Here is a 22,232-nt window from a genome sequence, read left to right as displayed (position 1 = left end):
AGTGCAATATACGCATCATCTAATTAATCTTCAATAAATGTAATTTCAATCATTTTCCATTTAACTAACATGTAATACTGGTTAAACCTGACTTAAGTGACAAGTAAAATCAGTTGCTTTCTATTCTTGTGGTCTTAGCCTCAAAGTTGAGCACAATTGCCTGGGAAGCTTTGGTGATGCTTTAAGAAGCCTGGTGAAGACAAGGGTTGACACACCAGAAGTGAGCACTTTTTTGCAAATTGCACTGTAATTGCATAAAATTAAAATGCAGAGTGGGCACTTGTGATTAAAAAAAAAGGATTAACACACACTTCCACATTTATGGGTATGCTTTTTATGCAGCTGTATTCAGCATTGCCATATTTATGCTAATGCGTATTTGCAAGTTAGCACTGTTTGCCATTTGGAAGATGTCCTTAGTGATTCTCAGTCCCGTTGGCAGAAAAATCCTGTGTGGCTGAGGCAGAGCATTGCTAGTGCCCAGCCTTGGCTCCTCGTGGTCTGCTATGTGCATAGCCAAACATTTTCCAAATTCTTAGACTGCAGAATAGGAATTGAGTCTGCAAGGTCAAAAAGTCTCTCCATTCAACAAGCTTTCCCCTCTCCTTGGCACACCCTCATGCACATGTTCTTCACCATTAGGATTTGAAAAATTCCTGGACATGATGGACAATAAAAATGGTACTGTGGCACAAGCAGATGCAGCTGCAACATGAACGTGGGACTGTGCAGCTGCTGCAGAGCACATGGTGGGAGCGCTCAGGCTTAGAGGGAGCTACTAACACATGCGAGTGGCTACAGCCCCTTTCTGCTCTCCCATTACCCCCAGTAAACCAGACCAGTCGGCCTTTGGTCCTCATTCCTATGCAATATTCAACATAATGGAAATTAGGCTTTGTTCTTGTGCTATTTTGTTCTGTTCAGGTTGAGGACCTCTTTTTTTGAAGAGACTGACCCTATTGTGTCCAAACACACCAGAACATGCAGGTTCCGTACGCTGACAGGCTCTGCGTGCCACCAGACAAGCAAACATCAGCTGACTGGGGGGGAAGATGGGGCCAAGGAGCACCTGGGAGGGATGGCACCCAAGGACGGGAAGACTGAGCCCGAGCAAGTTGGCAGGATGGGACGGAGAGCAAGCTCCCAAGAGCAGCAACGGGGAGCAGGTGTTGAGCTGGAGGACTTTCTAGCAGGGGTTGGCCATGGACTCAACACACCCACACACCGGAGCTGGCTCCTTTCGCCGAAGGACTTGACGGGGCTCCGAGGCCGAGGCTACTGGTTACAGCTCCCTGCCTCAGATGTGCCTTCTTCCTCCTTCTGCCTTTTAAGGTAAATCTCCTTAATTGTATACAAATACTATTTGCATGTATGTAGCTATGATGATTTTTATGTCTTCTTTTAAAGGGATTTCTTGCTATTGGTGAGTAGAAAAAAAAATAGATACAATTAAAATTCTTATAATAGGAATGCTTTTCCTGAAGACTAAAAGGCTAATAGAAAAAATAGCTCCTTTACTCTTCAGGAAAAAAACACATCTTTATTAATTGCAAGATTCAGGCTTATTCTAATTTTGAAAGGTGAACTAGCTTTGTGTTTCCCTTTGTATAAGCATGCTGTTCATATAGATTTTACACAATGCAACAGACAGCCTTGTTAGTAGACAGGACATATATATTAGAAGAAGGAAAAGAAGAAACAGGAAGAAAACAGCCAATAAATCATTCTGCCCCTCCATCCCTCCACTGCAATTAGAAAGGATTGGGGATTTTCTGATGAAATAATCAGAAACTAAGTTTTCAAAACCAAATCATTTTCCAGGAAGAGCCAGGACTGAGTGAGTGTATCTGGAAGAAGTTTTAAGAAAAGGGTTGCTTAATTTTGAATGTTTCATTTCAACAATTTCAAAGAAAAAGTTTCATTTTAGGGGGTTGAAATGCCTTTTTATATGTAGCAAAAACATGAAAAAATTGTTAAATATCTAAGTATGTTTAATCAAATTTTATTTTAAAAATTACTAGTAGACTCATCCACATCGTTTCAGCTTATTGTTTCCAGGACTGTTCTAGGACATTACCTTTTCATCCTAATTCTTTATGGGAATGTGCGGGTGTAACTGCGACAAAAAGGATTCCAGGTAAAGGGGCAGCAATACGCAGCTTTGCAAGGACATTGAACCTCACGTTAGAGTCTTTAACATCTATCACATAGTGCCTATGAGCTAGGCATAGTTCATAGCTGTATTGCGTGCTTCCAGCCAGGGATATACGTGCTCAGTGCCCCTGTGGGACATTTCCTACGGAGAGCGTTAGAGGATCAGATTGCAGATCTGGGGCCCATGTTAATAAACATCCTGCACTTGTTGTTGGGAGGCCCATAAGGAAAGCAAGGTTGGGCCGTAAAGTTGGCACACTGTCTGTCCAGTCCGAGCTCCACATGGGTGCAACTCTTTGTGCATTTACAACATATTGTAGGATGGAGGGGAAACAGAAATAAAAGTACTTTTTATTATATAAAATTACTAAAAGATAACCTCTGGCTTTACTGAAATCAAGAGATCTGCAGTTGACTTAACATAACCAGGGTTCCACTCGCCAGCTACTAGCTGCATTAAGCACTCAGGGAGCCCTCATTTTACTCTTCCAGCACAGTCTCCTGGTGCTCATGTCCCGTTAGTGGGTACTCCTAACTCATCATCTCAACATGCAAAACAAATGTTGGCTCATGTTGTTGAACACAATCACTCCTGCGCTATCCCGTGGATGCTGTATGTATAGAGACAGAAAGGCTGCTCATCCCTTCCCCTTGCCTCAGCAGAGGATATATAGTTAACATAAAATCGCCATTACTTTTGGACCACACCTTCAGCAAAGCAAGCCTCCACTTGCCGAGCAGGCTATGTTATACGCAGCATGGGTGTGCCGATGTGAAAACAAACATGGTGTCTCCAAGAACATCCCCAAACCCCATCCTTTCTCCATTAAACTCAAAGCGAACACTCGGAAAGCTCAGTTAACTTTTATGTTTTCAACATTTTCCATATTCTCACACTTCAGCCCCTATGAATTCCTCAAGGGCCTGACCCAGACCCAGGAGTGCTGAAATCCAGCAGAACAGACTCTCTTCTGTCCGCTTCTCCAGGCCAAAAGAATGTATTTATGTGGGAGAGCCCTTGAGGGAAGGGAAGCAATCATCCCGAACTAATCTGTAGCCTTCTCTCATCACTAGCTGGTGCCTAAGTAAGATAATATAACACCCCTGAAGCACTACAGCAACAGAGCGAGGATCTGCACCTTTCCAAAGAGGAAAACCATGTGGTGCAGTGATTAGGATCCTCTAGCAGAGGCTTGGGGTCCCACCTTGTACTCTTAGTCCTGTGCTTACCTTGCTGCTTAGCTCCAGGCAACTCCTTCACCAAGAGGCCACATCTAAGCTGTGATTTCTCTGGGGTGAAATCGCTTTAGGAGGTGCATTTGTTCCATACGCTCGGCGGTGATAGTTCAACCATTTGCAATGCTTCAATCTAAACAAGTGAAACGAGTTGGTTTATGTAAATCTCTCTTCCCTCCAGCATCAGAAAGAAGTGATTCCTTACTGGATTATTTCACAGATCTGGTTTATAAAGTGGGCCTTGTTGCTGGGGAAAAAAAAATAAATAAAATAACATCTAGCCATTTTAAACCTTTAAAAAATGGTAATGATGTTGATTATCCTTTGTAGGTTGCTTTGTGATCTCTGGAAGAAAAGTGTAAGTAAGTGCAGGATTTCTTTCAATTTTATAAACAGAAGCAATTTCAGGCCTTCTTCTCACCCCTAGCTTATCTATAATTCACCCTTCTCTCACATGCTGAATCCAGTTTAGTTACTGCGGGCAGCATTCATGGTGCTGTGAAATATCTCCCTTTGGTCCCTTTGGAGATCTGCCTACCTTTCCACACGGACACTGCCCTCACGGCTCTGCCATGCTCTCAACGACGTTGCACTTACTGCTTCCTTAGGGAGACGAGGTGAACATCTCCAATGCATCTCCTCTGTGACTGCTGTCTCCACAAACCTCAGAACGAGAGGAAACCAACCTGGAGAGCGAAGTGTTCCACCTCCCAGTGAGCAACGCGCTAGGTCAGTGCGCGACCTATATAAAATAACGTATAAAATGATAATAACTGGTTCGTCTCCATCAGCCTGCTTCCTTTTCAACAGTCTCGTCTACAGCTCTTTTCCAAGAGGCGTACATGCCTGAATGAGCTTGAATGTTTCTTACGAGGATGAGTAGCCCCAATACTTGATACCGGGAGAGAAAAGTGCTCTTTAAGGGTTGCCAGTATTTTCCAGGATCAAGCCATTACAATCACCTTAAATAGTCATGAAACAAAATAAATAAAAGCATGATTTTCTGGTCAAAGTTGGAAAAAAAAATTCCATATTCATAGAATTGAGAGTGCAAGAAAGATTTATAGCCTCATTTTTAAATATTTGTTCTATATGTGACCAAGTCTTTCTGATGAAATTTTGAGATCTCACTTAGTCACTCAATACTGAGCTGCTCAACAGCATTGGCCACTTTTGCCTATTCTAACTTTAACTTTCAGAAGACTCCAGTAAATTTCCAGTGTAAGTAAGTAAAGAGCAATAACTCTCTGAACTACCAAAGGAATCAAACCGATGCAATTTATTTCCACAGAACCATGCAATATTCAATGACACAGTGAATTCATGTTTTAAAGGACTAAAACCCTGCAAAGAATTAATTAGGCATGCACTGAAGCCTGAGCTTTTAACAGTTTTCCACTCAGTTGTAGAATTTTAAGACCACCAACACTGGATACTGGCAAAGATTATCAAATGTATTCTAGGCTGAAATTTATACTAGTCATAGGGCTTGGCCACTGAGCAACTGGAAAATATTTCATGAAAGCTTTAGCTGTGCTATTATATTTTGTAAAGAAACTTAAAAAAGAATATATCCATACTGTCTGGAAGGTTAAATTTGGGGCAGTGACTCACTGGGAAAATATGTACTGCACAGAATTTTGTCTTCTCTGCAGATCAAGCAAACTGTTAATACATCAGAGATGTATTTATGGTCCCAATACTGCAAAGCAGGTATGAAATGGATTAATGGGGTAAGCTGGCATCTTTGCAGGACCAGGTCTGTGCATGTCCACGTGCATGTGGGGCTGGCTGAAGTGGTACGAAACTGCGCAGCTGCCTCTGCTCTGGCCCAGGGCTGCAGAGCCCGCACTGCACGCGGACCTCCAGAACGCCCCCGGTATCTTGGCCTTGGCACACATGCAAGTGCTAACAACCTTGGAGCTGAACAACATCTAGAATTTCTATAACCTGGGAAATTCTAGCATTGAAATATTCCTTGTTGTACTAAAATGAGAGGAAAACTTACGATTTCAAAACTGCTCAGAGACCACTTATTCTGAAAGATTATAGTTTGAAAAGGTGAAATATGAGATTTTACTACTCCTGAGGCTGAAAGGTTTTGTTATTGGTTCATAGCACTTCTTTTAAAGTTAAATTTTCCCTCTTGCACTTTGTTAGCTTAGGTGTGTGGCCCACCACGGGATAACAAGCCAGTCCCTGGAGAACATCTCCCTTAGAGCAGTGGAGAAGTCGCTGACCGTCCTCAGGCATCCTCCCCATAGGCACCACGTCTCACAGTAGCCTACACTGCCCTCACCAGTAGCCATATGTGCTACTAGCCACAGAAAAAGAGGGTTTTTAGCTCAACAAGAAACAAGATATTTGCATCTCTGCAGAAACAAGATGAAACCAAAATATTTCCTCTTTTTTTCCCTTGTGAGAGAAAATTCCAGTTGTATAAAGGCCCCAATATCTGGAGGAGCATACTGCTTTCTCCACTTCTCTTGACTACTGCAGTCCTACAAAACATGACAAAACAGCCACCATTTGGAAGGTCCTCGGTTACCCCTAATATTATTGTAGAGAATTCATTTTACAAGATGAGAAACTCATATTGTATTTAGCATTTTCCTCTCACCTGTATGCAATTACTTATGCCAATAAACAGACCGGTTCTATCGTTACTGTTGCTGGACTTGCTTGTGATCACAGAACAAGGGCTGCCCAGGGAAGAGCTGAACGCTTCACTCTTCGAAACGGCTCTCCTGGGCCTGCTGGGTTGTGGTTTATTTAGGCTGATGACAGACAAATGGAGTGTCTGTCTCAGAGAGACACCACCACTGATTTCATCCTGAGCATGTTGGGGGTGCAAGGAGGTAATAACTCTTCGGTGATCTCATAGCACAATGTATTTAATTTGGATAGAAACATAGGACATGCTGTACATTGCAACATACTCAAAGTGAATGGTTTTCTAGACAAAGCGTGTACAAATCCAAATGACACCAATGCAAATATGGATTAAACTAAGAAACAAACATTCTAGTAAAGGAGTTGAAGATAACAATATACTAAAAACAGCAAATGTATATATATATATGTTTATCTACACACAAAATACCTATGTAAGGCTAAGAGGCCTAATTATCATTTGCATTGTCATGAGACAATTTTATATCAATGGGGCATTGAAGACTGGCCTAAAAGTACAAAAGAAATGTATCAGCTGATGTCAGGACATCGTAAAGGAGTTTGTTCAAATGAAAATGAGATCTTCAGATCTCTGTAAAACAAACATACCCAATTTTGTGTCTTTAATTTAAAATGAAAGCTGCGGCATACCATGCAGTGGTCTCCTAAGGGAGCATCTCAGCACACAGGGGACACTGATTCTGAAAGTCCAAGAACATCATAGATGGGAGAACGTGGATTCCCATACTTTATTTTTAATTCAGAAAGAGTGTCTTTGGTCATTTGTTCACATTAAAAACTCTTACATTATTGAATGCAGAGGAAGGGGAAGAGAAGGAAAAATGTTAATGCTAAACCTTAGCCTATAGAGTTCAGTTAGGGATAGCAATTAAAAAGCTTCAATACTTATGTGGAGTTTTAAGGAAAATTTCCCAAATGTGGAGAAATCTTTCTTCCTCAGGCACTAAGCTTGGAGTGCTCCTCTCAGTCTGCATCTGCTCTGCAAAGGATCATGCCTTTCCTGACCGGAAGCTCTACAGCTGAGAGATTTTGAGCCCTTCTCTCCACCAGGTCTCTCCTAAGGAGACGTATTCAAAGTTCCTCTATCCGTGTAGGTCTCAGTAATGGGAGTGGAGATCTTTTCAGAGGGTCTCTGCAGACCTGCTGCAAACAACCCCAGCACAAAGTCTTTCTAAGGACTGGCACTCTCAGATGATCTTCTGGTATCAGTATTGAGTCTGGAGCTTCCCAGGCACTACAGATCACTGCTGAGGAACAAGCACTACTAGAAAGGAAGAGGAGGAAGACAGCTCGGGAGAGAGAGTCTCAGAACATGCTGGGGTTGTTTGTGGCACAGGCACAGAAGATTGCACTGGTTCTTACGTGCTCCAGAGCAGATGTTTCCGCCCATCCCCAACAGATGCGCAGCAGTTTTGTGCTAGAGGAATGACTCAGTTCAGTAACTATCCCCCTTTCCTCTCTCCTTCCTGCATTGTGCTTTGTGACAGTTTGCATTTTACAGGCATCAAAGGAGAAAATTTGCTGGTTTCTCCATAGGACATTCTATTTTGGAGGGGAAGCATCCCTTAAATATATTTATAGTATCAGGAAGAACATATTTTCCCCTTTTAACTCAACTGTATTATGTTTTCATTAAAAGAGCTGCATGAGGTGTGAGACTTACTCTCTGGTAAGGCACAATGCCCGATGTTAACAACGTGATTCAGGCTTGGAGTTCAGTCTTCCTTATTCAGGACTCACCTATTCCCAAGGAGTAGGAACGGACCTCCGCTGTTTCTACAGTCTTTCCTGACAGCACGTTCCATTGCTTCATAAACCTCTCCTTATGATTACAAAGTTTTCCCTAACATATAATCTAAATCTTCCCTATTGTTTATTCTATCCCCGCTGACTAATGAGGAGACCTGATACCTCATCTTATTAAAACATTTTCTTGCACTTGCAGGCAGTTTCAGCAGTTTTCCTAGACTGAACAGGCTAATTTTTCTTAGCTCCTCTCTTAGGTACTAGTTTTCATTGCTAGTGGTCTTCTGTGCATCTTTTCCATTTTCCTTACATCTCTGAAAAATACAGCACTGTGCAAGGAAGGACATGTTTTGATGCTGATTGCTCAGGATATCTTGCTCTCTCCATGCTGTCCTTTTCAATATACTTGTTATTTACAATAACATCATGTTGCTGGCCTCTATAATCAAAAAAAAAAAAAAGAAAAAAGAAAAAAGTAGGTTGTATTTTATACATCCATGAAACAGAGTCAGATCCATTATGGGAAGCCCACAGCATCACTTGTACTTTTAGATATCTGGAGTTAGCTCCTTCTCTGTTTCCTTCTTATTAACCGAAGCAGTACCAGTGGGCTGCGGAGGTGAGATGACACACACGGACTTTGATCGGTTGTGTTTTGGTTCCCGGGCCTTTTCTGCATTCCCCACTGTAAGAAGAGAAAAACAGACTTGTATGAGACATGTTCTCCTTTGTGGGTCAACAGTAATGAAGAAATATTGAGAGTTATTGAGATGACTATTTGTTCACTGGGGATGAGCTATCCGACCAGAAAGATCACATTTCAGTTCTATAACAGAAAGCAAAGATCGGTGTTTGACTAGAAGAAAAAACAGACAATTTTAACCCTGTTCTGTATTTTGAAATATGTTGTATAACTGGATCAATATAATCTTTTTTTGCCAGTTCCCACCAGCACAGAACACATAAGTGACTATCTTAAAACAGCTTTTAAAGAAACAGCTGTACTATCCAGGTGTCCTGCCAGAGTACATGTAATTTTGTGTTGCCTTGTTAAGTGACTGTTTGGATGTATACATGATCGGGATGGGAGGGTTATAGCCTCCTCCAGCCCTCTTGCCAATGTACAGATGGGGTCTGGTCTGCTTATGTTTTCCCTGAGGCACAGTCTCACCTGGAGAGAACGTAAAAAAAAAAAAAAAAAAAAAAAAAATCCCCAAACATTGCTTTTCATCACCTTGCTATGACCACATTCAGGTTTTTCTTCAGGAACAATATAATTTAAACTGTTAATATAAACTCTAGATTAAAATATCTACATCCGCAACAGAAATACTTTGGATTTAACATGTTATGGACACACAAATGTCCCACAATTGTATTCCTTCTCGCCAAGCTGGAGTAATATAACTTTGTGCAGATGAAGTGATAACCATTCTACAGCTATTTATTAAGTTTTTAGCTAAAGGTTGAAAGAAAATTGCAAAGAAAAAAATATTAGAATTAGAAAAAAACCAAAAAGAGTAAAAGAAAGTAATAATACTTTCTTGGTTCTTAAATATTTTCCAGTACACATACAATAAAGAAATATTCTGTACATTAACATTAGACCCATCCTCTTAATCCAGCTCAGCCCGTCTCTAGAGGAAATGTGACTTTAAGGATCAATAAAAACTGAAAATTTTCAGTGCATCACCTTTACAGAAGCGATTGTGCTAAACAGTGTTCCACTAAGTCTTGTAAAAATCCATAATGTTCAGTATCTCACATGCTAAATCTCTGGGAAGCCTGGAAATTAAACATTTCATTGTGGTTCAAAGATTACATTGATATTGTTCTCTGCGTTTTGAAAGATGTATTTTACAGCTTTAACCAGTTACACTTTGTGTGAGCCTTCAGCAGTATTAAACCATTTTCAAGTGCAAAAACTAAGCTTTCAGTTATCTAAAAACTGAGGTTGTGCTTATGAAAAGACACAAAGTCTTGAGCCACTGCTCCTTCTTTAGCTGGTGTTTGGAACAGTGCTATTAATGATAGGCTTGAAATGCATTTTAATAATACTTAGCAAAAAAACCCAAACAATTTTTGGAAAGCATTTAGGCAGGAACTTCATGTTTTGAAATACGCATCTTCATAAAATTTTAGCGTAGGTACGAGCTTCACCGCGGACGGAATGATTGCAATTAGCGTCAACTATCTTAGCGCCCGGTGGGACGTGAAGAACGGCCCCGGTTTCAAGTGGCGACGGGACTCCGCGTGTCCTCTGCAGCGCGCCGGGAGCTGAGGGCAAAACGCCCGCCTGGGCGCTCGCTCCTCCTCCCCGCTCATCTCCCGGCGTCGCCGCCTGCCTCCAACAGCTCCCTGGGGCACCTTGGTGGCCGGCAGAGAGAAACGGGCATCCCAGCACGCGGCAAGCCTGCTCCGCTTCGCCCATCGGCCGCGGGAACGCAGGCGACCGGGCCAGGGGTGAAACGTCCACCCGAGGATCCGAAACCCGGGAATCCGCCCGGCTCTGCCTGCCCGACGGCGGCGCTCAGCTTGGGACGCGCACTGTTTTTCCCAGGCTGTAACACGTTGGCGCGCACGGGGAATCCCAGGTCGGCCTGGCAGCAGGCAGGTTCCCGCCGTGCTGGAGCCGCCTGTGCAGCCACGAAGGCAGCGAGGGCTGAGGATTTTCCCTTGCCTGTCTCACAAATCCCAGCGATACCACGGATGTGCCACGGACCCAGCGCAAATTGTCGCTGTCGCCTGCTCGAATATCCCCTGGCAATGGGGCGAGGGAGGAGGCGGGGTGGTAGGAAACCCCAACCCATCGGCGCCCCTCGGGTTTCCCACTTACCGGTTAAGGAGCGGCACAGTTTTGGCTTTGGGCTAGAGTCGCTCTGTGCTGAGTAGGAGTCGTCCTTCTGCGATTAAGAAAGAAAAGTACTTTAATGCGTTTATGAAGATTGCCAGCAAGTCTGTTAATGACACTCACGGTTCATAACCAAGCCATTTACAATCCCCAAGGACTTGGTTGCCATTTATTTTACTTTTGCCAAGAAAAACAAAAAGAATTACTTCTAAAAATAGACTAAATACATGGCAGGGATTTCTGAAGGGAAATATTTACAGGCGCCAATTTGTTTCGAGTTGATGAAAGAGGTCTGCACTCTCCAGGAGTAATTCAGCAGATCTAATCCGAAAGCAGCAGATCTGGTGCGAGGAGGACACAGCAGATGAGCAAAGGGAAACGAAACCCAAGGTGAGAAATGTCCGTGTCCTCGATGTGGCTCTTTATCACCTTGGCTGCGGGCCAAGCAGGGAGGTAGCGAGCTTGCACTAACGAGTGCTCTGTCCTTTCACGGGAGTGCTAATCTCCATCCTTCAGAAAAATTCAGTTAGCACAACGCTGCCTGAATTGTTCGGCATTTCTGTAAACCGGGAATAAGTCTCTTATGCAGCCGTGATTTGGCATCTAGGTCCAGCAACCCAGGCTGCCAAATCACGCTGGACACCTCCCAGCCTGGTTCTCTGTTGTGTTTCGTTTCGTTTTTCCCCTCCCTTAACGAGGGACCCGACGCCCCGGTCCATTGTGCGCGGGTTTATTGACTGTTTTCGTAACAACGGCTCGCAGGCTCGAGCGGCGCTAGCCCGGCTCCCTAGAAAGCCATTCCCGGGGGGGTTAATGACTCGCGGAGCAGGCTCCGTAAAAGGACTCCGACATCATTACTAAAGCCAGTATGTCATTTACGCACATGGCTTACAGGCAGCTCCAAACAGGCTCCTTCTGGCGGAGCCTACTTGGGTTTTGGCGGGAGGAAAGGAGTACTAAGTTGCCTGGCTACAGGTGCAAAGATCTCCTAGGTGCTTGGTAGTAAACAGAAGATATCCTAGGTCTCAGAAACCACAATGCCAGGATACTTTGAGTTGGATCCTTTCCTAAAACGAGGGAAACCGAAAATAAACGCAGTGTTTAGAGCCAACATGATACACAGCTACAGGAAGCAAGTAGCCTTCTGCAGGAATTTTGCCCTCAGGCTGAGGAAGGTGAACTTTCTGCTGCAAACAGAGAGTCTTGGAGTTAATCCTCTGGGCCACAGCTCAGAGGGGGATTCACCTCTTCCTTTTGCCAGGACTTTTTTTTGTCTTGCGTAAATCATTTAATCTGTGCTTTTGACTCAAGAGGGATAAAGATTGCTGCTTTCTTACTTCTTTTCTCTGCCTTACCTACTTGAGCTGCAAATTCCCTTTGGCAGCACTCTCTCTAACGCAGTGCAAGACGCACCTCGTGCTGTTCTAAAACCAAAAGCTGGGCTCTCCAACCCAGACGGCCATCCGTTTTCCATCAGGGACTAGGGGTGATTTTTTCCTGGTTGAAACCTGGTGCTGACAACAGGTTGGTGCCTGTCCTGCTTGGGGAGCCGGTTTCTCTCCGCTGACCGCAGAAAGAGATGGATATCTAACCATCAGAAACTGAACGTTCGGCCAGGCAAATTCCACTTTTGGTTCCCCCTCCGGCTGGTGAACCCACATACCCATGGCAAGATACACTTCTGTACAAGCCTTACGCTTGCGGTGGCTGATACAGTGGGAAAAGACAAACCAGCACGTAATAAATTATGAGCTTAATCTAACCGCGGTACCACCACTTCATATTCCAACAGAAAAAGGTTAAACAAGTTCACTAAAAAAAAAAATGTCCTGTATGCAGGCAGTGAGTGCACAGAAAAAGCTGCGTTTCTAGTGAATCAAATGGATATCTTAGTTATTTGCTCAGCTCATAACACATATCTGATTGAATATATTGCAAGTGCTTTTTTCAAACAGACTAAGAAGAGAGGACGGCACACACATTTCACCAGCGTTGGAGGACTACAGTGGCCCTTTGCTTAAAGTTTGTCTCACAGTCCCTTGATTTCCAGGTTGGCTTGCAAATATAATTGTAATGCTTCCATCTTGTGGTGAAATGTAGAATAGAAAACCGCCCAGAACAAGACTCTATATTTTTCCTTCCTGTCTCAAAATTTATAAGGGCAAACTCCTCCCTTTAGAAGCAGAAAAAAACTGAGTGACCATTAGAAACTCTCCGACTAGCCATATTTTTTATTTGTAACTTCTTAAGATGGCATTTACTTATCAATATCATTATTACTTGACATAAAATTCTAAATCTGAGTGGTTTATTTTTTTTTCAATTTGAAATTTTAAGTATTTGGCTGCTTTTAATGAGAATTCCTTCCTCTGAAGGAATTCTGGTGGTGCAGCCTGTCTTTCTACAGGATGAAACAACGGCTTTCCAGCACCCTGCAGCTTCGCGTTAATATTCTCAAGGTCTTTCAGAATGTTGTCCTACGATTTTCAGGTGCTGCTTTATTCCTATTTGAAGTAATATGAGACAGATATTCTGAAACATTAGCAGATAAAATACTGAACACGCAAAACACATCTGACTTTTCTTTTTATGCACAGAGGACTATTTTGGGGGTGTAGAGTCACTTTTAAGGATATCACTAGAATAAGCTCTCCATATTTACTCTTGCTTTATATAGGCTGGAACAAAGAAAAGCTAGCTGCTGTAAAGGCATGTGATTAGCACTAACGAGTGGCTCCTATGAGACAGCAGTATTAAACATCAAATCAGCATTTTGCATAACACCTAGCCGTGTTAGCTGCGTCATGCCGAAAAGACAACACCGAGAACGGTGCTACGTGCTCCGTGCCGGAGAGGCGGCAGATCGCAGCGCAGAATCGGTGCCTGCCACCGGGTTTTAGGACAGCTGCTCCCTTCTGCAGCCCGCGACACAGCTATAACAGCACAAACCAGTTTGCTGACCGACCTGTGGTTTGCTCAGTAGAATCCTACTGCTTTCACTCTTCCCAGAAAACCTCACAAAAATACTCTGTCCTCCCAAAGGCCAGCTCCAGGTATGCAACAGCCTTCCCAAAAGTGCTGAATTTGCTCCTAAAGTTACTCCATTCTGATGGGAGCAGTAGGGTCACCAAAGCGGGAGCTCAGGGGTTAACAGTCAAACGTCCTTACCTGGCGTCTGAACTGTTGTGCACAAAATCAGCATTAGCTTGATGATGTTCTTTTGAAGTTTAATTACACCAAATGTTCTACAGTAACATGCTGTGTTCTTTCCTATCTATTTTGAATTGTATGTACTAGTAAGCACATAAATGATCAAGTTAAATATTTTAAGTTGTTTGCAAGAGCCGGAACACCTTTCTGTGACTGAAGGACTAAGCAACAGAAGCGTCTGGTACATTACTTCAGTTCTCGGTGGGCTCTTCAACAACTGGCATTTCAACAAGGAAATCAGAGGGGAATAAAGCCTGCAGCAGTCCTGAGTTCTTGTGCTGTCATGGAAAATTACTATCTAAATAAAGAAAGATAAATTATTTCTTTTAAAAAGGTCATTCTGTTCTCCTTAGTGATGTACTCTTACTATACACATTAGAGGGCACAGTCTGCATTTGGACAGTGCTCAAGCCAGCAAAAGCTAAGACGCAGAGAAGTCAGTGAGATCTAGGGACGGCATACTGCTCAGCAGGTACTGACTATTGAATGTTTTGCATTTGGGAGCAAAATATCTATGGCTTAATTGTGATTCCTCTAGAGTAAAAGTTGTACAGACTAGGAGGAAACGCAAAAGACCACCAAGTCCATTCCTGATGCACCATTTCAGGGCCATTTGTCTTTCCATGGGGAGTTTTTTGCCCAGCTTATTTCACTGATTTCCAAAGAAAACAGCAGAAGACATCTTTCACCAGCCATAGACGTTGTATATGTGTCTCAGCACACAGTTAAAGCAAAGTATTTACCCTGTTCTTCTTTTAATTCAGAACATGAACCACCACAGAATTATGCCAGCAGTAAATCTGGGCTTAAAGTAGTTCTCTTAGGAATCTGATATGCAACACTTCCTTCTATTTTATTTTCTTCAAGTCTGCCCAGAACTGTAGCTCCTTTTAAAAACAAAAAACTTACCTCCAAAATAAATAAAAAAGCTCAACAATAATGCTTCTGTCCTTTCAAAAGATTTTGGGGAAAAAAAACAAGACAGTTTCAAATATTTACAGTACATCTGGACTGGTGACAATGGGCGTACCAAATTCCATTCTTTTATGAAATCTCCCAGAAAAGAAAACACGGGAAAAACAGATCTTTAAATCTACAAACCAAAGCTCAATTAATAACATTTGCTCAGTAAATATCTCTTTCCTCGTACGGGTGGAAGCCTGTGTTCACAAAGAACAGAAGAGCGCTGTGCACAGGATGGTTCATTTGTTTGTCAGGAACTGGATTTTTTTTTCAGGCTACCCTTGGCATTTCCTAGTTATTGCAATATAATTTAGGATAGAGGGTTTTTGTTGTTGTTGTTGTTTTTAATGGTAACGGGATTTAGAGGGAAATACCACCAGCAAACACCTCTCTTTCTAGTGCTGGTTATATCTGCTAGCATGAGATCCCTCATCAGGAAAAAATGAATGATGCGTTGTGTCTCTTTGTCGTTACAAGTTACATTTGCCACTCTCACTCACCTCGCTCCTGGAGCCAACTGTGTCGCTTGCACTAATTTCCATCCGAAGGCTCCTGTGCCGGAGGATCAGGATCTCTTTGGCCTGCTCTGTGGGCTCAATTTCTCCGGGAAGGTTGTGCCTGTTGTATGATGGCACCTGCTCATATTACGTCAAAGAGACTGTCATTAAATTTAGGATGTGTCTAAGCAACACCAAACAACAGGGCCAAGGGACTGGCAATGGAAGGGTGCAAGGATCTGAGCCACTGCTTAGCCAGAGGAGGAAAGGAGTCACGGTTTCCCACTGATAAGGAACCCTGCTGATACGGACTTGGCACAAGGGTGCAACCTAAGTACAACTACTCTGGTCAAGGTGTCTTCAGCTAGAGCTGCCTCAGTTCCTCTGCCCAGCCCTCCAGTATTTTATATTACTCCCATCTTAACATATAAATCATGTATTAGCATGAACAGGAATAAGAACTCTTGCTTCAAAAGCCATAAACTAACCAAGCGTCCACTAACATCAATGGGAGTTGGGGTAATGCCATTACTACCTGGGGTTAGTCTGAGTCTAGGCAAGAGTAAGTGCAAATAGAAGGAAGGTCTTTTTCCCCACACACTTCAATGGTTTTCCTCCCAGCCTTGTCTGGTCACTTCTCTCAGCTCAACAAAATGACAGAAGGGGATATTTGCTCCCTCTGTGCCAAGGTGTCCATATCAGTCACCTCCCCAAGGATTCAGTAGTTTGTGCACAGCCCATAAAATAAAGGTTTAGATCAATTTTAAGGATAAGGCTGCGTGTTATCACCATGCGAACAGCAATTACAATGCAAGTCCTTGGTGCTATGTAAAACCCTAAACAGAGGAATTATTCCTGAGTTAGTCTGTAAACAGCGACCGTTTTTATGCATCCTTAGATTTACCAGTTTCACGGCAAAACTGCTGAATGGCTTTAAAATCTCTGTAGATTAACTATCACTATGGTCTTCCCTGTCCCTAGGTTCTGGGGGTCTCCTCAGTTTTTCCAGGTTCGTCCTTTTTTCCACAGTTCTCATTTTTTACTTACAGTGTTTATTCATTCTCTTGCTTTGAGACACAGTCTGAGCGCTCCTGCACTGTAAGGCCCCTTTTCCCCTTGTCAGTGTTCTGCATTACATGTGCAGGCATGCGATGAAGAGCAATACTCCACTGGAAGGCTTAAGTGGCCACCACCAACCAAATCTTTGGCCTGCAGGTAACCAGAAGTTTTGAAACTGCTGGATCTGCTAACTTGATGCTAGAATATCCGTGTGTTCCTCATGTCTCATTTCTGGTTCTGGGTACTGATGCCTAAAATATTTCATAAAACTATAGGCTGACTTGGTGAACTTTTCAGAAGCTGTCATGTTACAAAGAAAAATGTGCCAATGACTTGGAAACTGGATCCTGCTTCACACAGCCAACTGTTCTCTATATACACAGAGACCTCATTAGAAACTAGGTAAATATTCACATCTGCTCAGGCTGCTGAGGTAACTGGGAAAACTTGTGCTACTAGACATCTGAAAAACAGGTTGAGGGGAAAAGTTGTACCGTTCTCCTTATTCGGTACAGGTTCCTTGCCAATATTTCCTGGATGTTTTCGAGTACATCCGGATTCAGGATATCCTCTGATTTTCTGTCTGTTATGACTGTCCTGTGGCTGTTGCTGCAAAGAAAACCAGAATGCCTTAGTTCAGAAGACAGATAGTGGCACAGCAGGTGCATCCCCAAAGCCCAGGGTGGTGTCGAGAGTGAGAGATTCACACCAGCTCTTTCAGAGATCACTATCAGTGCAACAAGCTGACATGAACGATGGCTAATTCTTTCAGATGGAGCTCACTGCAGGAGGAGTGCGTGGTGTTCACATCAGAGTTGTGCCAACTATGTGCTGCCTGGGGCAAGTGGATAAAAGAGGCGTCGGGAGCCATGGTAGAGCAAAAACTTTTAAGAGATGACATGGCCATTCTGACATGCTAGTGTTTGACCCTGCTCTCTCAACCTGTGCTCACTTTCTCCATTGCTTCTTTCAGTAAATGTAAAGTTGCAAAGCTATCAAAAAGTAGTGCAAGTGCTGTTTACTTAAAGCACCATTTCAGTGTAACTTTGGGGCAGATACAGGTGCACCTACAGGTACAAGAACAGAAACTGTGTTTATCCATGCCAGGACATTGCCAGTCTACCTGCTCATCTTCATAAACAGTGTTTGCTTTGCATCTGCCCAGGCTGTTTTTCCTTCCTATGGAATAGCCAGGCAAGGAAGAGCAGAAGAGGCAGGCATGTTTGCAAGATTTTTTTGTAAGAGTTCCCTGCTGTGGGAGTGAGGAAGAGGAAGGAAACAGCTGCAGACTCCTGGTGCAACACATCTTCAGGAGCCACTGAGAAGTCTCTGCAGTCCTCCCGCAATGACACTGGAGACTCAGAGGTGGGAAACACACAGAGCCAATAAAAGTAGCTGCCCCCACCTTTTATCACCTGATAGAAAATGTGTACAAGAATTGGGGTCATAGAAATGTAGTTCTGTTGCAGCTAACACTGCTTTCAGATTTATTTCCTTTTTATTCTGTATCAAGTTACATGACTGAGCAAATCCCTTTCTCTGACAGGTAATACTCAATGAAGCTGAAAATCAGACCTGGTGATCTGGTACACAGAATCCAAAGACAAACAAAATATTTACTAAGATTTTGAATGATTCTAATATAAATATGACTGTCCACTTACTGTGTGTCAAGTGATGGAGTACCACTTGAATCTCTCCAGAGAAATTACAAAATAAATTATTTCTTTGAGAAAATTTGGTGACTCTCAGTCATGATTTTTCCCTGAGGGCCAGGGTGTGTTACAAGCAGGAGAAATCACTAGCTTTCACAACTAGGGACTCAGTCTCATTAAAATCCTTCTGACATACTATTTCTGCAAACAAGGTAGGCAGGGGAACACTTACAGCAAGGATGGATGAGATGGTCCGTGACCCAGCTGCCCTGCTTCAGCTAGCTCAATGGCATGCTTGCGCTCCAGCTTCTCGTAGAGAAGCACAATACTTGATTTTGGCTGGTCATATTCTCGAAGCAGGATCTTCTGCAGGTACTTGCTGTTGAAATATTCTAATCTGTTTGAGATCAAAACAAGACGCTTCTGTGCTGATGTTGCAAAGTTCTTTTACTTGAATACACTAATCAGCGTCATGTCACTATTGCCCAGGACCAAAACGGATTTGAGCCAGCCAGCAGGTTTATACTCCATGATTGCCCCACACACCATTATATTCTGTTACCTGCCTTCCAGAAACCAACGGCATAAGGGGTTGATCTAGGCCCTTATCATTTTTGTGTTATAATACATGAGTTAAGGTATTAAAATATCTGCTACTGCGGTAAAAAATCCTGAAAATTTATCATGAACTCTACTAAGTGCTGCAAGGAAATGCCTTAGCCCAAACAGAAGCAACAGGATTAATCAATTTAAGCAGCTTCCATATTTCCATATTTTGATCCATTTCATTTAATTTCTTGCTCAAATACAGCACAATTTTTGCAAAAAAAAAAAAAAATCTACTTAGTATCAAATACTGACACTCAAGTTTTGCTGTTGCCAGCTATACGCAAAGTCATTTACCCGTGTACTACATTGCAAGAAGCCGGGCAGGCAGCCTGCGGAAGCCAGCGTCTTCATTACCCTCTAGTGGTACTTTAAAGAATTGTCACTGTCTGCTGCATTAGGCATAATCCTTACTATGAATTTAGGTGAGTCTGTGTTTGTACAGCTAGGTAATTAAACCTGGTAGATTGTTAGCAGTGTATTTGAAACTCCTGGTCTTTTTTCTCCAAAAAGAAAATTCTCCTATGTATACCAGCTACCAGAACCGAATGAAAACGAAGCTTTTTGCTACAGAGGTCCACAGCACACAGTTGTATCTCCAAGTGGTGCAAGGCCACAGCGTATCCTTAATTTTGCCCGTGTTGGTTGGGAGGCAGAAGGAAGGATGCTGAAGTGACACAGGCTGGTGCAAGGGGAAAATGTTACAGGAGAGAAAGGAGCCTTTTTAGGGAGAAGCACAACCTGGGACCTGCAGGCAGGGAGGGAGAGAGTCTCTGCTCTATTCAGAGTCAGGGTCTCGGCTGCCTGGTCTCACCTTGCTGCCCAAGGTAAAGCAAGCTGCCCATTCTTCATCTGCTTTACAGCACAAGGATGAATAAGGCTCAGCTATCCACAGTGGAAACTTACGGAATAGAAAACAGACTCATTCTTTTCTACACATGTACACAGTTGTATTTGTGACAAATCCTTACTTGTCTTTCCAGTAATACTGTCCCCAGTGTCCAGATATATCTTCTATGCCAGCCAGCAAATGATCCAAGAACTAAACAGAAGAGAGGATTTTGCTATACACTAGTTGCACGTATTGCATACATGATGAACTCAGTTAGCAAACATCAAAAGCCAGCAGACAAAACGCGGGACATTTGCAGCTAGGTGCACAGCTCCAGTAAACAAGAGCGGGAGCCGTCGGCCTAATTCCCCATTCAGTCTTACGTGCGTCTCCCTTGGCTCTGGAGTACAATAAGTGATTTGGCTGCTTTCTGTCAGGTCTGTGCAAGCAAAGAATAATCACTGAGGGACGTGGATCTGTTCTTCATGATATGTACAGGTTGGCTAATGGCTTGCATGTCCTGCATATTGGGGCTTGATAAGCAGGTAATGCTCATGTTGTGTGTTTTGAGGACACTGTCTCAGGAGAAAGCTATCCTCAGTATATAGATGTAGATAACTTAGGAGTGAAGCTTCCACCTGAATAATAAATACTGCTTTTCCCACCTGAATAATAAATACTGCTTTTCCCAACATACTTCCCACTGAATAAAATCGTTGACCACATTGCACCTTATATAGAAACATTGTTACTGTTTAAAATTATATTAAAAATCCTGAACAGGTTGATTTTTCACCTTTCAGTTAAATCTCTGCAATTTCTGCAATTGTTTTCCCTCCTACTGGCATCCCTATACATGGAGAAGGCTCTGCTCTACCGCTGGTCACTACCCCATTCACTCTTAAATGCTGGTGTTTCTGGGGTTTCCTCCAGATTTTTTTGGTCACGAGCAAAGTCAAGTGTGCGTAACATGTCAGCATGCAGTCTTTCCCATGCTGCAGCTCTTGCAAGGCCCAAAGTAGTCAGCTAACATGACTGAACATCCGTTACCTTCCTGAGATCTTTCTTCAGCCACACTAACCTAAGACAGGGCTTCCCAAGGTTATTTGGTTCCACCAGGTCTCGTGCTGCAAAACATGCATTTCCTCATCTGTAATTTTTGGATTTACCCTTCAGTCAGTGCCGGTGAGTGCTGATAAGGCAGAAGAGATCCCCTCTGCTAGACAGTGACTAGTTTGAGTACCAAACACCTCATGCCCATCAATTTGAATACACGAGGGTAATGAATGAACTCACGCTTAATTAAAATTGATCTCACCAAAACCTTGGAGAAGGGATGTTTGCAAAGAACGTATTTGTGATCTCTGTACCTGTCACACGAGAACCAGACACTACGGATACTAGTGAGAAAACTCCTGAGGGCCAGCACGGCTTGCACGCACCGCTCTCAGCATGACCAGCGCAAGCCCAGCGGCACGGCGAGAGCCAGCTTCTTCTGCCTTCCCGAGTGCCTGCTTTCCAACTGTCCGCACTGGTACCTTGTCTGCTTAACTTAATTTGTACGTAGCAATTTTCAGCTCGCATTTCCCAATAAACACCTTTTCAGAGATGATTTAATATTCATACCCAACAAAAGAAGAAAGTATTCCCTGTTCATTATTCAAAAAGCCTCTTCAGCCCACTGAGCTGTTCTATTAACCTTAGACAAAGCTCTGTAACACAACCTAATTGCGAGGATGCCAAACCTTTTTTTTTTAAATGTCCTCAGACCTAATGTCTTTATTTCTAGCTACCCAAAAAGAAGAAAAAATATTCCTGAAGAAGAAATACTTACAGAAATATGACTAGTCATAAGCGACTATATTCAGAACCAGTATTTTACACTGGACACAGTGTATCACCTCATTAAAAACCCCATGCCATTGCACTTCATCAGACTGTCAGGACCTAGACTGAATGAGACAGGGTGCAAACTCTGATTTTTCTTTCTCAGTGCACTGACAGTGTTTGGAGGGGCATTCAACTGAGCTTGCTTCCAGCAATTTAAAGTCTCAGTTAGGTATGAAGAATATGCTGCTCTCTCATGGAGTTGAATCATTCTCTGGAAGAGTCTTCTTTAACTACAAAGGCCACCTTTGGATGGTGAGAGCAAGGTGAAATGAATTCTACCTTGGGGTACGGTGACTTCACTATTTCCCTCCAGTATAGTGCTTGCCTTATCCTCCCCACCTCTCTTATTGTTAACTGTTTGCAAAAATAGTACAAGTAGATGCTGGTATCAGTGTCTATAAAAAAGAGGTGTCTGACCTGCCACTTGCAACAATTCATATTTTTTAAGCCATGACTTGCTCTCCCTTTAAATACTTTCCCAAATATATTAATTTGCAAAATGCTTTGGGACAGTTACTAACTAGCCTATGCAAAGGTTTCTATCTTTTTTTTCAGTAGCACAGAGAGGTTCTAAAGCTGACTGAATATTTGCCTTAATCGTGTCTTAGATGAACGGCCAGTGGAGCCATCTCTGTGCCACCTCTCCTCCAAAGCTGGTCCAGAGTGAGGAGTTTGCCCAGAGCACACTGCAGGCTGATCATCTTCAGCAGCTCAGCAGAGTGCCGACCTGGGTAGCTTTAGAAAGCTTTTTCTTTCTTTACCTTTCACAATAACACGTGGTTGTGCAGTTTGGCCAGTCTAGCTTATCCTGAAGAATACGTGATCCATTAGGTCACAGA

At 43.0% G+C, this 22,232-nt stretch overlaps 1 pseudogene; it reads right to left on the bottom strand.

The window, feature by feature from the left end:
* Positions 1-8,366: 8,366 nt before the first annotated feature.
* Positions 8,367-22,232, bottom strand: part of LOC134145278 (sodium/hydrogen exchanger 2-like) — a 34,170-nt pseudogene continuing 20,304 nt past the window's right edge.

This window comes from Rhea pennata, chromosome 11 (assembly GCF_028389875.1).
Source record: "Rhea pennata isolate bPtePen1 chromosome 11, bPtePen1.pri, whole genome shotgun sequence".
NCBI lineage: Eukaryota > Metazoa > Chordata > Aves > Rheiformes > Rheidae > Rhea > Rhea pennata.
This window is presented reverse-complemented; position numbering and strand designations above follow the sequence as displayed.